The 13,971-nt window shown below is 40.7% G+C and overlaps 1 protein-coding gene and 1 long non-coding RNA gene across 2 annotated transcripts in view; one reads left to right on the top strand and one right to left on the bottom strand.

The window, feature by feature from the left end:
• Positions 1-10,418, bottom strand: part of ATXN1 (ataxin 1) — a 270,887-nt gene extending 260,469 nt beyond the window's left edge. Inside the window, exon 1 of the mRNA XM_052697780.1 lies at positions 10,409-10,418. The gene's annotated coding sequence lies outside the window, so the exon portion shown is untranslated. The remainder of the gene's footprint in view (positions 1-10,408) is intronic.
• LOC128087873 (uncharacterized) lies at positions 3,207-9,397 on the top strand. Its single transcript, XR_008210044.1, has 2 exons — positions 3,207-3,745; positions 8,605-9,397. It is a non-coding gene; the product is annotated as an uncharacterized LOC128087873 (long non-coding RNA).
• Positions 10,419-13,971: the final 3,553 nt, after the last annotated feature.

Raw genomic sequence — 13,971 nt, 5'->3', positions numbered from 1 at the left:
ACCAATGCAGTTACTCCATCACAGACTGGTGACATTCCCTTGGTAAAGCCTTGTTGACTGTCCTGAATCACCTGCTCATCCCTCATGTGCTTTAATGTGCCTTCCAAGAGCATTTGTTCCATGCCCTTCCCAGGCACAGAGGTGAGGTGCACCAGCCTGTAGTTTCCCAGGTCCTTCTTCTTCCTTTCTTTTAAATGGGAGTGTTTCCCTTTGTCCAGTCCCTGGGGATTTTGCCTGACAGTCATGAATTCTCAAATATGATGGAGAGCAGCTCAGCAACCACACCAGCCAGCTCCCTTAGGACCCTTGGATGCACGTCATCTGGTCGCACGGACTTATGCACATTCAGTCTCACGAGTCAGTCTCAGACTTGCTCTGCCGTTACAGTGGCAGGGGGGAGTTTGCTCCCCCAGATCCCACATGGAGTTCAGGTTCAGGGATGTGAGAATCCTGGCTGCCAGTGAAGACTGAAGCAACAAACCTCATCGAATAAATGCTTGGATTCTTCACTTTAATCAACACAATTGCTTCCACTCGCTTCTCAGGGCATCCACACTGTTGCGTGTTTAGGAAAAACACTGCTCAGCATGGTAGGCTGAACAGAATTGGCACTCATGGCCTCAGCTGGCCTATTGAACCAGTCTAAACTCTGTCTCCAGCTATTTCAACCAGTCCAGGATTTGAACACTGCTAGAACAGCGCTAAGAAATAGCTCGTTTCTATTTTTATAGATAACACCATTTTACAGGATTCACTTTGACACTCCGACTGCAGAGGTAGCTTCCAAACTTTTAGCCAAACTAATGTACCTCTGTCAGGGTCACCCACATACATTAGCTGAACCCCATCCATGAGGGCTGACAGTCTCTCATACTTCTCCCAAACTGCCTGCAGCCAGATGGAGGGCTGGTCAGTGTGGGAAGTTGCCTTTCACACAGATGTTAGCACATATGCATTTGTAAAGGTTAGTTATTTTTAAAGGTTATTTAGCAGAGAGAGCATTTTCAGAATATGACAGTCTTAAATCTCAACTTTCAAAAGGCAAGAATTGTTGCTGACATCTACAACCAACCAACATTCACACAAAACCTAAACTTTTTGAGAGGCTAAGAAATGTGTGGACAGTTTTCTACCCGACATTTTTACTCCCAAGATGGTTCACAACTCTCATCAACAGACTGTCCAGCAGCGGCGCCATGCCTAGCCAGAAACCATACCAAGAATTAGCACTTCTTAGTTGTTTCCCGTCTCATCTCACATCTCTCTCCAGCCCACACCTCATCACCCAGCAGCCCAAAATGTTTGGCCACCTTCCACTGGAAACTGCTTCTTATCCATCCCAATCACTACAATCTGATGCCCAGCAATGTTCCTGCCCTAGTCCCTAAATACAATGCTTACTCAAGCATGTTGACATCAGATCTAATTACTGACTTCAAAATGAGCAATGAGAAGAGTTTCCTTCACCTCATCTTCTGTTGCTGAATAGAAACAAGTCCTGACATCTATTCTTTAATTAGCATGAATAATGACAAACTTCAGATTGGACGAAACTCCAGGTTGTCTCCCAAAATTAGGCCTAAATCCAAACTAACCCAAACATTTTTGGATGCTGTACTCAGATTGAAAGGGGGGGGACAATTTCACTTCAACTATAAGTTGATTCTGCACACAATGCTGCTAAGCTATTTTCTTCTTTTTATCCCACCTTTTTTTTCCCCCCAGACTTCACTCTTTATAGAGTATTCTTCCTATCGCCAGAATTACCAAGATTACCTTGTCTCATTTGGCCTAGGCAGAAATAAAACATTTAAGTGTGAGCACAAAAAAGAAAACCAAAACAACAACACAAACACCTAGATTATTATTCTCTCTCTTTCTTTCTTTCTTTCTTCTTTTTTTTCTTGAGCCTACATATCTTTTTAATATAGCTGGAATTCATTTGCTCCTGCCCTTGCTTTACAGTTACACACATCTTCCTCTTGTCATTCCCCATGCACTTTTCACTTTAGCAAGCTAAGAAAAGAGTCTCACATGCAGAAGATCCAAATTTATGCTATAGAAGAGCTATGACAGCACTTGAAAAGAAAAAGAGGATACAGCAGCACAAGAACCTACTGTCCTCTACCACAGTTCCCCAGCCATCCAGCTGGACACAACATGTCCAGAATTGGTGCAGTCTTCCACAGGGCCCCCCTTTTTCACGCTACTGTATCAAAGATCATTGGAGACCTAAGAAAACCTTCCAGTGTTTCATTTACCTTTCTGCTCAAGTTTCCCTGGCAGCCTCTCTGATCTGGTCTGTATCTACTGTGCTAGATAAAGAATAAAATACAACACTGGAACAAAGCCGATGTGCGCAATTCTTCCTCCCGTGGTCAGTGCTTGTGCTGTTGAGGTGAGGGCAAAAGGAGTGGTTCAGCTCTCCCATTTTCTCAGCTGCTGTCCTGCGTAGGCTGCTCTTATCATGCAGCCATCACGCAGCCAGGTGAACGCTGTTCAACACAACAGCCAGTTTTCCCCAGTGACGGTATCTCTCATCTCCATCTGCTTTGATATCACACACTTTGTTATTTGCAGATGAGCAGCCAGGTCAGTCAGGACCTATGTGAACACAGCCTGAGAGCCTGTTTCCAGCCACAGCTGCTATTCACCGGCCGCGCTCAGAAAAAAGGAAAGCTGCTCTCTGGGGACTGAGCTTGTTTCCTGTGTTGTAATTTCATAGAAGTGAATCTTCCACTAACCTGGTTGGCTGACACAAATGCTACATGGAACAACAGGAGGCTTGTCAGCACTGCTCCAGCATACAAATGAACATAACAGACGGGTAGCATTAAACTCACCTAAAGATAAAATTATGATCTTCAGTCATTGAGAAAGATGATAACTTAACCACAGGATGTATCGCAATTAGCTTCCTCAGCAGCCTACAGAAGCAATATATACAAATTACAAGATAATCTTCCGCAATTTGAAACCATTTAGGATCCTTAGCATCATATACTTGGATCAATTTAAATCTTAAAGTTACTATCATCTTTCCTTCTTACTCAGAGATAAATATCTTCTCATTTTCTAGTGAAACAGAGTGGATGCATTTTTTTTTTTTAATCTGATCTTCCCGTATAATTTCTTTTTTATTTCTATCTTTTTCTCTTTTAAAAGTCAAATAGTGAAACTATAATGAACTCCTCAGGACTCTGGTTGTAAAGAGCAAGTGCTGGTCGCATCAATATCTGTATTAGATTGCCCCCAGTGGCAAGGAATTGTAAAAGACTTTAACATAGAAAGGGAAATGAAAAATGCCAATTGAGAAATAGGTCTGCTGGTGGGAAAAAAAATAATGCTGCATTTAGAAATCTCTAAGCTTTCATCCATTTCTAGGAAACTGGAATGGGAGGAGCATTCCTCCTGCTCCTGAAGACATCTGCACTGTGGGGATATAGGGAATCTACTGCAGTACAAACACGATTTTGGCAAATTAAACCTTGTCAGAATCACAGCAAACTTCCTACTGATCTGAGTTCACTTATGCTTTTGTTACAGTTCTGGACTTCTTTCTGATGTTTCCCTTTGGATGTGTACTTTAAAACTATTTCATGAACTTGAGATGCTTGATTCTCCGCACAGTCTCAAGAGTAGGCAAGATATTTCTTTCTATGGTCGTCTTCTTCCTCCTGCCTTGTTTTCAACTTGGCATCTGGCAAAGCTGGACAAACTCTGGGACATAAAAATTCCCTTAACTGTGAGTAAGCCCTCTTTATTATGTCTTTCTTAATAAAATGGCTTGTTTGATTAATGTCTGTTTGCATGGAAAATTCTCGCTTCTCCTTTGCTCTCTCCAGCAATCACTTTGTGTTTTAGTGTCTGCTTTGGCAAGAGGAAAAAGTGGAATGCTGGGTTAAATTACAGCCCCTTCCTGAGATCCGTGGGACTTCTGTTGTTCATTTCCATGGCACCAAGACGTGACCCTTATTCTTAACCCGAAGTCCCTGACAGTTACCTACTACACCATTTTAAGTCTCTGGAGCAATTGAATAAGTCCAAAGGTGCTATTTAAAATACCAGTGATTTTTCAAAAGCCTGTTTAATTCATTAGGCTTTATCCAGTGCACCCAGTCTGGTCCAGACAAATCCAGTACTGTGTTCTCTCATGCTCCCTTGGCTTCTAAGCGGCAGTACTTTCAGCTTTGCACACAGAAAGAATGTAACACATACCAAATTAAAAAAAAATAAAGATCCTTCCCCATTGAAATCCATGGCTGATACGTGCAGATGTGATGATTTTAGAGCAACTGAATCTTTGCTACAGAAAGATGGTTATTTAAAACCTGAACAGGAGACCCAAATTTTTTTACAACTTGTACTTGAGTTTATGGAAACAAATAACAGACCTGCAAACACTGGTGTACTTGGCAGTTCTGGGTAGCTGTCTGGACTCACAGCCAATGGAATTAAACATTTGAGAGATTGTGATTCATGATATAATCTGATTATGAAGGTAATTACACCTCTTGTCATTGTTGACAATATATTATTATAGAGACAAAAATCTTGGTTCTGCTACCCGAATTCCAAGGGAGGGAATAGACAGGGAAAGAGAGAAGAAAACAAAACAACTTCCCTCTCATTTTATAAAAGACTCTCTGGGTCCAGAAAAAAAAAAAAACACAAAAAAACAACAACAAAAAAAGCTAACAAGAATCATATCCAGCAAGAGTCAAGAATAATGAAGTGTTCTTAAAAGTTAAAGTGAGAAATGTTAAAGAGAGATGACATGCTGGTGAAAGGCTACTTTCAATACATTTCTTAATAAACACATAAAGCATAAAGGCAAGTTTGAAACTTCTAGAAAACTGGAATGAAATTAAAAAATACAGAAAATCCTGAATATAATGTATGGTTTCAGCTTTGCAAGTAAGGAAACATATTCCAGTACAACTTGCAGAGGCAGAGGTTTTTCTAAGACAAAGAGTACATTGTTTTGAGAAGTGCAGGTCAGAATCAAGGACTGGATTCACTAGCCCACGTGCTTTGCAGTCTGTTTCTTAGTTCCATATGTACAGTAGCTAATATAGAGCTATAACTGTAATCCTTCCATATTTTCCCTGGAGTTGCTTAATCTGTATGCTCATCCCTTACTTACTGCTTTTAAACTTCTCCTCATTGCAATGAAGATTAAGTTAATTTCTCAAGTTATTATCTCATAAAATCCTGCGTGCTCGAGAGTTACTACTTTTTTTTCATAATGAAATTAAATATATATATATATATATATATCCCAATAACTACAGGACATATTTCCCAAACACTAATTGAAACCCCAAAAGTTTAATGCACTGATTTCCCATGAAACAAATATTTGAGTAACTAATTTTTCTTAAGATCACCAGTGACCAGTGGAAAATTTCAGCATCATTACTGAAAAGGAAATTTTGATTGTGTGTGCCTGAAGAGCAAGAAAGAGAGTCAGGTAATGAACAAAACCAAACAAACCGAAACAGAAAACAGTTCCACAAGTAAAGTTTATAGCACACACACCTTTTCAGGTTAACTTATTATTATTAACCTTTTTAGGTTACTTGTTTTCCCTGTTGGGCTTGCAGGCAGGGATGGGTCTCCTTGTACAAAGCAGGAGTTCTTTGTGGATTTTTCAATTCTTTAAGTTATCTAAAAGCCACCTGGACTTTCAGCTTGGTTTCTATATCCCTTTTTAAAATAAGGGTATTTTAATTTTCCATACTATCAACAGTGCAGATGGACAGCAGAGGTAGGAAAAATAAGGAGGCTAGATTATTCTGTTCTTGATTATGGGATTTCCTCCATTCTTTTATATTAAAACTGGTATAAAAAAAAATTGCTTCCAAAGCCTCAGGTGAATCCAGTAGTTACAAAGAAGACAAAAACAGCACTTTGGAAATGTACCCGTCCTTCCTGAAAAGAAACCAGACAGCTCAGATAAATGGTGCTCAGATAAATTGAACTTCTGGATTTAAAAAGCAACTTTACATAAGAAGCATAATTGAATCTGAGATCCACAAACGAAAAGGGGGAAAAGTAGGGCATAAACGCTTAAATGTCTGTCAATATTTTACATCTGAAAAGTGCCAATCTTTTAAGACTGGTGGCTTTCAAAGCAGTACAGACAAACTGTCCTTATGCTAAGCTGTGTACCATTCACATTCTGCTCATTCATAAATTTGATGTAAATTTCAGAAGCTTTAAGGAAAAGAGAGCAGGAGGTTCTGTGGAAATGTAATGAAGTATGCTTATGATTATCTGCTTTTGGAAGAGTTAAGTTCATTGTAGGCACACATTAGCCACTTTCAGGACATAAAAGCCTGACTGTTTAGTGCTAGAAGACATTTTTTCTAGGAACAATCTTACATCCTAACCATAGAAATGTGTGCTACCCACAGCGAGGGACACATACGGCCCTGGAAATGCCATTCCCTTTCATGGTTGTAAACCAAAGCAACAAATCATTTCAGTAAGGCCATTTTCTGTTTTCTGCTTGGTTCTACAAATAAAAAAGGGCATGGGCCTATCCTGCTTTGAAACAACAACAAAAAAAATCATTTGGGAATTTAACAATAATTTAATTTGTATTAGCCATGGCACAACATAAACATTTTCCTCAAGGCTGAAGCACAAACAGATTGCACACATTTTCCATGTGTGGGTTTTTTTTTTTTGGTTGGAATTTTTTTTTTTTTTTTTGTCTGTGAGCTGCTGAGCCTGTTTTCATTAAAACAAAGAAAAGAACACTTCCTGTATGAATCAGAGTTTTGTATCCAAACTGCAGGATTCCTTATTTAATGGTCTACTTGTTGATTGAATTAATATGGATATTTAGCAAAGGTGGACTAACTAGAAAAGCAGAGAGTCAAAGGACAGAAAGTATCTTTGCAAAATAGAAACAGGGAAAATAAAGTCAAATAACACAGTGCCAGAGCAAACAGATACGACATGAGAATTTGTACTCCCCCACCCCCATTCCATCAATATTAATTTGTGACACTTCCCTGCCCTATGAAGTAAGCACGAGCTTGAGGCAGGACTGTGAGAACAATCTTGCTCAAAACTAATGTCAGAAAAAGACAAAAGACAAGCTGCGTGAGCTCCGGATGTGGTGGCTGGGCTCGACTCTGTCACTGTATCTTGTCCAAGAGCTTGCAGGAAGGTAGGGCTGCAGCTCTGGCTGACAGTTTTGGTAACCCCTGTGCAGGAAGCTGAAGGGTTTAGTAGCAGCTCTAGACTCATCCTAAGCTTCTATGAGCTCTATCTTACAAGATCTCCCTTTAAGACGTCCACACTTTGCTGGCCATGCAGGAAATTCAGTTCCTTTGGAAAATGAGACCACAGTCCCTCAGCTAGTCAGACCCTTTAACAGATAATCTTTCCCTATGCATTAGGTGTGAACTTTGTACAATTGTTTTCTCTCATTGCAAAAGAAATCAGCATACTGACTTAAATTTAATAGGATTTGAACTCTGTTTCCTGCCAAGAAAGCAGAATCTTTTAGTTTCCTGTGCACAGGAACACAGAGATGTTAAAATTAGCCACAAGCAGTATATTGCTCCCTGAATGTAAGAGAAAGGTATTGCGATTTACTGCACAAACGAAATGACTTAAAACTATCGTATCTGCAAGTAACAGGTTTAAACAAAATGTTTTCTGTTTTGCCGAGACCATGTACACAAACATCAAAATGTACACATTTGGGTTTTGTGTAATGAAATGAGAACCACTTCAGGGTCACAGCAGACAACACTGTTACTTAATTCAGCATCTTATAACCAGTGCTGAGATGCTTTTTTGGCTGTGGGCCACAAAGCACACAGTAACCCAGTTTGCTTTTGCTGCATCTCTTACTGCTTTTTTTCCTGATGGCAGCACAGCCAATGTTGTCAGTACCGTAGGTAGTGCCTGTAACGTTTTGGAAGCTGGGGAGGAGCTGAGGATTTTCTGCCAACTCGGTTTTCAGCTTGCTCTCTACAATACAGCACTCTAACAATTGAAAGAAAAGCAGGAAGGGATGAAAGTACTGCTGTTACTTTTGCTCGGTAGCAAGCTTTTCAAACTGAGCAGGAGACACAGCTGCAGAGTCAGGCCCTCTTACACACCCAATGGCTTGTTTCTGCTTCCCATTCCCAGAAGGTGGCTGTAGGCCAGTGGAGGGTCCCCACAGCACCCAATCTCCTACCAAGACAGCGACTGGGGTCTGCTTCCATGAAACTGAGGAGCAGGGAGTTGTCTGCTTCCATCTGTGAGCTGATTCAACCTGCAAACCTGGCAGAAAACAAGACCGGCTGAATGGAAGAGGCTGGATGGGTGATGAGGGCTGGAGCTTATGGGAAGAAAGAATGATGCAACTGGGACAGGGGGATGGAAAGAAGCAGAGGGAAAGCAGGGAATGTAGACAGTAGGCTTTTAATATTGGCATTGATGCCCCAAGGACTGTAGTGCTGCAGCGTACAAATGAAAGTCCTAGGCTTTCTCCCTCAGACAAAGCAGTATCTACTTCAAAAATACAAAATAATTTACAGCCCTGAGCAGAAACAGTCTGTCTGGAGTAATAAGTGCTTTTTCTCTTCCTTACAGAGAAGGAGCTTCATGAGCAGCAGATCCTACCAGCACCTGTCTCAGGGTTTCGTTTCAGCCTAGAAACTCTGGTGTCTAACAAGGACCAGGTTCTGGATTCTGCAGCCTGCAAACCTCAGCAGTTTCTCACTCCTACTCAGGCACTTCCTTCTGAGAACTTCACAGACTCTTAATACATACCAGCCCCCAATCAAATTAGGTTACAATAGACCACGAGTTCATAAAAGATTGGTCACATCATGTGGAAGGGAGATTAATAATTAATACAGTTTGTTCTAATGCGTAATGACTTTTTTTCATTAGGAAGTATGCCTAACAGAATAAACACATTTCAGCTCTGTTAACAACAGAGAGGCCAACATTGCTGGCTATAAACCCAGAGCAGCTACCTTCAGTGACAGCAAAGGCTAATGCAAAGCCCCTGACTGACCAACACTGACACATACACACCACCTACCCACAGCAGTTCTCAATCAGGTAACCAGGCATGTCTATGAGAAAGGATGGGGACAGCAGAGATCAGATTTCTGAACAACTCCTCACTTGCGCTCAGCAAATTAAAACATTATGCTAGAACGTGGAGCACTGTGTGTTATAATTTCCCTGTTTTAGTCATGCTCTAGAAATAAGAATATTTAAACACGTTTTGGAAAATCCTGTACTCCGTTGCCTGAGGTACAGTATTCTCAGAGGACGCTGCTAATCCAACAAACTCCACAAAATAAGCAAAATGACTTTCCTTTGCTACTTATGGCTGCTAAACTATAATAAAGGAAATGTAAATCTGGGTTCACTTTTTCTATCATTGTTTTATGTTTACTTTTGTATTCTGTTGGATTATATCAGATTCATTTGTTTTAGTTTTCTTTCTAGCCACTTTTCAAGCTCTAGCTTAGTAACAAGGCTCCATTTTCTTTCAGAAAAACAAAGTCCCAACATCTTCCAAAAATGTCCCATTTATGCTACAGTTTCTTAAAAAATAATTGCTAACAATGATAGTATTTGGACTCAGACTAGCTGGCAAAGCAATGTACTCACTAAGTGACAACACTTCCTTTGATAGTTATCTTCAGACTATTTTTTAATACTTTATGTCACTTCATTGCTTTAAGACCCAGATAACTTATTCTAGCTTGCTAAAGGAATTCTTGCTCTTACCTCACCACTGACTGCTCTGCCAGGAAAGCCTCTGCTGTTGCCCATTCCTAAACTGGGTGATATTGGGCCCAGAAGGGGAAGCAGAAAGGTGAAATGGCTGCAACTGTCAGCACTAGAAGCATTAGTTCCCCTCTATGCAATGTCAGGCGATCCATCTGTCCTACCTCCTACCTCCAGTAAGACTGGAGAAAAGACTGCTTTTATCTCCTGTTTCAATCAGACTCTTTCAATTGGAAGCGAGTGTTTGTGCAAGACACAATGGGGCCACGCCACAGTTTGGAGCTTCCCAGTGCTACTCTGGTACAGATAACAAAAACAATTAGAAACAGAAGTACGCTGGGCACTTTGAAAGCTATATACGCTGATCATAAGTGGACTCAGCTTCATTTTCTGCAGCATATACAGCAGGATGCTTTCCCCGTGATAATTGACATTTTGCACTAGCCTGGTTCCAACGAAAATCGATCTGATTCCCTCCTAATAACAACAGAGAGTCATCTTGGATGACAGATTTTAGCCATTAATTTAATTGATCATACATACTGATACAGATCTGGGGAAATATTATTCTAGCATAGCAACACAAATCCAATCAGAAGAGCAGACTCAGAGAAGGTGAGTGACTCTCTTGAAAATGTGGTTTTACAACATTCACTCACTGTGAAAGTTATTTTGATACAGAGTAAAGAGATACAACTGTAAAAATGATTCAGTAAAAACACAGCATCTGGCTTCTGCTGCCATTCCTGAAATAGATTAACTTAGTAACACTGGAAACTTCATGCTCTGGAGCAGCAGTGGCAGTAATTCCCTACCATTTTGTTCATGGATCACTGTCAGCTTTCTGAATTCACAGTGGTCTACCCCAGTGCCTTACAACGTTCACCTTTTAAGGCAGCACAGCTTCACAGGACCTGCAGAGGACAGCTGAGAACCACTGCTCTTGCAAAGTGTGGGCTAACAACAGGATTGCTGAAATGCAAGACCAATTTGTTCCGATGACTTCAATTTTGGATTTGAGCTCTACAGCTAGGGCAAGTGGAATAGTGATGAATGTGGTAGCTCTTCACTTAGAGGTCACTTATGTGCCAAACAGCCAACTTCTGCTGTAACACCTCAGATTCGCCTCGTCATTTGCAACTTCAGCAGAGTCAGCCTTGAGGAAAGCACTGGCCTCATCCTGCGCACTATCCTGGAGTCAGATTGCACAGTAACAAGGAATTCCTGGCACCGTGATACAGTAAACAGTTCTCCCATGTCCAGGATGTAACACCAGAACAGATGATAATAAATAAGCCACTTCAACAGGGCTGTGAAAAATGATCCGTGACATATCTGTGGAGAAGCAAATGTCATCTCGGAACAGGCTTGTCTGGATGCCTACAGGAGAGCTCACAAACCGTCTGGCTCAAGTTTGCAGCCCACTATGAGCACAGTGCTGTGAGCAGATTGGTGCCTGACTAATTTCGCACAGCGGTTCTCTACCTACCGAGTGCTCTTTCAAGCTATTAGCATCACAGAATATCAAACGGGCTGTCACAAAGCTGTTTACCAACCAACCCCCAAATCCAAGGCGGTATCCAGCAGCAGCCACTCAGTACTGATATTTGCACACACAAACACTACCTCTCTAGCAGGCCAGCTCACTGCGTCTAATTCAGGACAGAGTTACAGCCGCCGTGTCTTTGGAAATTGGCACTTACGTGGGATTAGAAGTGCAGCTCCTTACATTAAAAGCCTCTCTTCATGTGGCACTGAAAGAGCTACTCACAAAAGCTAACCTCAGCCTAGTGAGATCACAGATTTTTCTATAGATGCTAGAGGAAGCAGCTCTGATGGCGAGCAAGGTGATCCAGAGGAGAGGCTTGACCTAACTATTCTGGTGGTCCTCCAGAGGCTCCACTCCCTTCACACATCACTCTCTGGGGAGCCTTTTGCAAATACCTCTCCTTTTATGCTGCAGAATCCTAAGACTTCACTGTGAATCTCGTAGTATTTGATGTTTGTCTTGAGGACCCTTTTTATGAAGTCATTTAATTTTATATCAACTTTGAGTTTTGCTAAAGAAAATACATATATTAGCTTTCCTGAATTGGAGAAAACTAGAAAGAGTAAAGCCCAGAGATTTATAAAAATAATAAGAATAATAATAAGGGAAGAGTGTCACAGAAATGCATCAAAATACAAATGAAAGTAAGACATTTCAGGACCTGACTCACCAATGTGTGGCATTAGTAATACTCTGCCCTAATGCAACAGCTGAAGAAGACACTTGTAATTTGCAAAAGGAGTGCCTGCATTCACCCTGTGTCCAGTTTCTCCATGTATTTTAGAATTCCAATCTATTTATCTTTTTAGGCCAAAATCAAATTTTTGCAGTAAGCTGGAAAAGTTAATCCCTTTTCAATATCTACATACAATAATTGTAATAAATTTTCCCATAATGTCATGAGCACTGCTTATAGCTGACAAAATCATAGAATCACAGACTGGCCTGGGTTGAAAAGGACCACAGTGATCATCCAGTTCCAACCCCCTGCCATGTGCAGGGTCACCAACCAGCAGACCAGGCTGCCCAGAGCCACATCCAGCCTGGCCTTGAATGCCTCCAGGAATGGGGCATCCACAGCCTCCTTGGGCAACCTGTTCCAGTGCATCACCACTCTCTGAGTGAAAAACTCCCTCATAATATCTAACCTAAAGCTCCCCTGTCTCAGTTTAAAACCATTCCCCTTGTCCTGTCACTATCTACCCTTGTAAACAGCCATTCCCCCTCCTGCTTACATGCTCCTTTCAAATACTGGAAGGCCACAATGCGGTGGCCTCACAGTTGCTCAAATTAAAAAGGCCTTCTAACAAGTCTGTTAAGCCTCAAGAAATATCAGATCACAATGACAACTTCACATGTCATTTAACTGTCTTTAATATCATGTCTGATAACTTGGATGTTGTTCAGAGATAGAAGCAATGTCAAGTACATGCTGCCATTGCTAGCTGGAGGTTTCCCCAGAATGAAGTCAATATTCTAGGTCAGCTCCTCCTTGCTTTTTGGTGGAGTTCCTCTTGTAATTTAGTTATGATCGTTTGATGAAAATAGGGAAGTTGTTCCATAATTTAGAATAAATCACTTTTCTAAAGGAATCAAAGACACAATCTGAAATTTACTTTAAGCTGAACAGATTTGAGATGATGCAGTTTGATTTTGTTAGGCCTTCTCAAACCGCCTAAGACTAGACTTGTAAAAAAATCAAGGCACATAAGTTAACCCTTAAATTCTCTGACATGAATGAAGGGATTAAATTTGTTCTGAAGAACCTTCACAAGATCTCCCATACTAAACACTGGCACTCAACCATTAAGAGTAATTTACGCAACTGCAGGACTCCAGCTCAGGATCTGCAGAGGAGAAATCAACACTCCAGGGAATTACTGTTGCCATGTCTACGTACCAGGCTGGAGGTATGTAAGCCCTAGACTCTCCCAGGTGTAACCATCTTTTTGTCTGATAGAGCTCTAAGTTCCAACTTTAAGGACTTGCTAGTTTTCTGTATTGTTGGAAGGGAACAAAAGAATATAATCAGTGCATGCAGGAGTTTACGACCTGTTTTCCTGATCTCTGAGCAGTGTATCTTAACTGTAGTATAGCAAAGAGCCCTGAGATGTGGACCTAAGCATGGAGAGGAGAAGATACTATTGTCAGCAGCTCCCTTTGGCACTGTATTCTTCGTGCATCACCTTCCTGGTGTTTTGAGAAGGTAAAAAAGAAAAAAAGAAAAAAAGAAAAAAAGAAAAAAAGAAAAAAAGAAAAAAAGAAAAAAAGAAAAAAAGAAAAAAAGAAAAAAAGAAAAAAAGAGAGAGAGTGAAAGAGAGAGACAGAGATCTCCATTTTATTTAACAATCACCTGTGGACCATAGGAGACTGCTACCATTATCATACTAGTAGATACCTCTATTAGGAAACTACTCAATGTACGTTCATGTTTTCTCAAATTAAACTGTTGAACTTTTTCTCTTAGCCTCAACCTCTGATCCAAACTAATCATGACCTTTCAATTTTTTGGCCCTAAAATCTGAGCAGAGAATTGAAGTAACCATCTATCAGCTATTCAAGATGAACACAGGGACATTTTGCTTTCTTCTCCTTTCTCCAGATTTATCATGGTGAGAAGCATTCTTTATTTACCCTTGAGAGGAGCACAAAGAGTCTCC

Source organism: Tympanuchus pallidicinctus, unplaced genomic scaffold (assembly GCF_026119805.1).
Source record: "Tympanuchus pallidicinctus isolate F22 unplaced genomic scaffold, pur_lepc_1.0 scaffold31, whole genome shotgun sequence".
NCBI lineage: Eukaryota > Metazoa > Chordata > Aves > Galliformes > Phasianidae > Tympanuchus > Tympanuchus pallidicinctus.
Note: the sequence above shows the minus strand (reverse complement) of the source record. Positions and strands in the feature narration are given on the sequence as shown.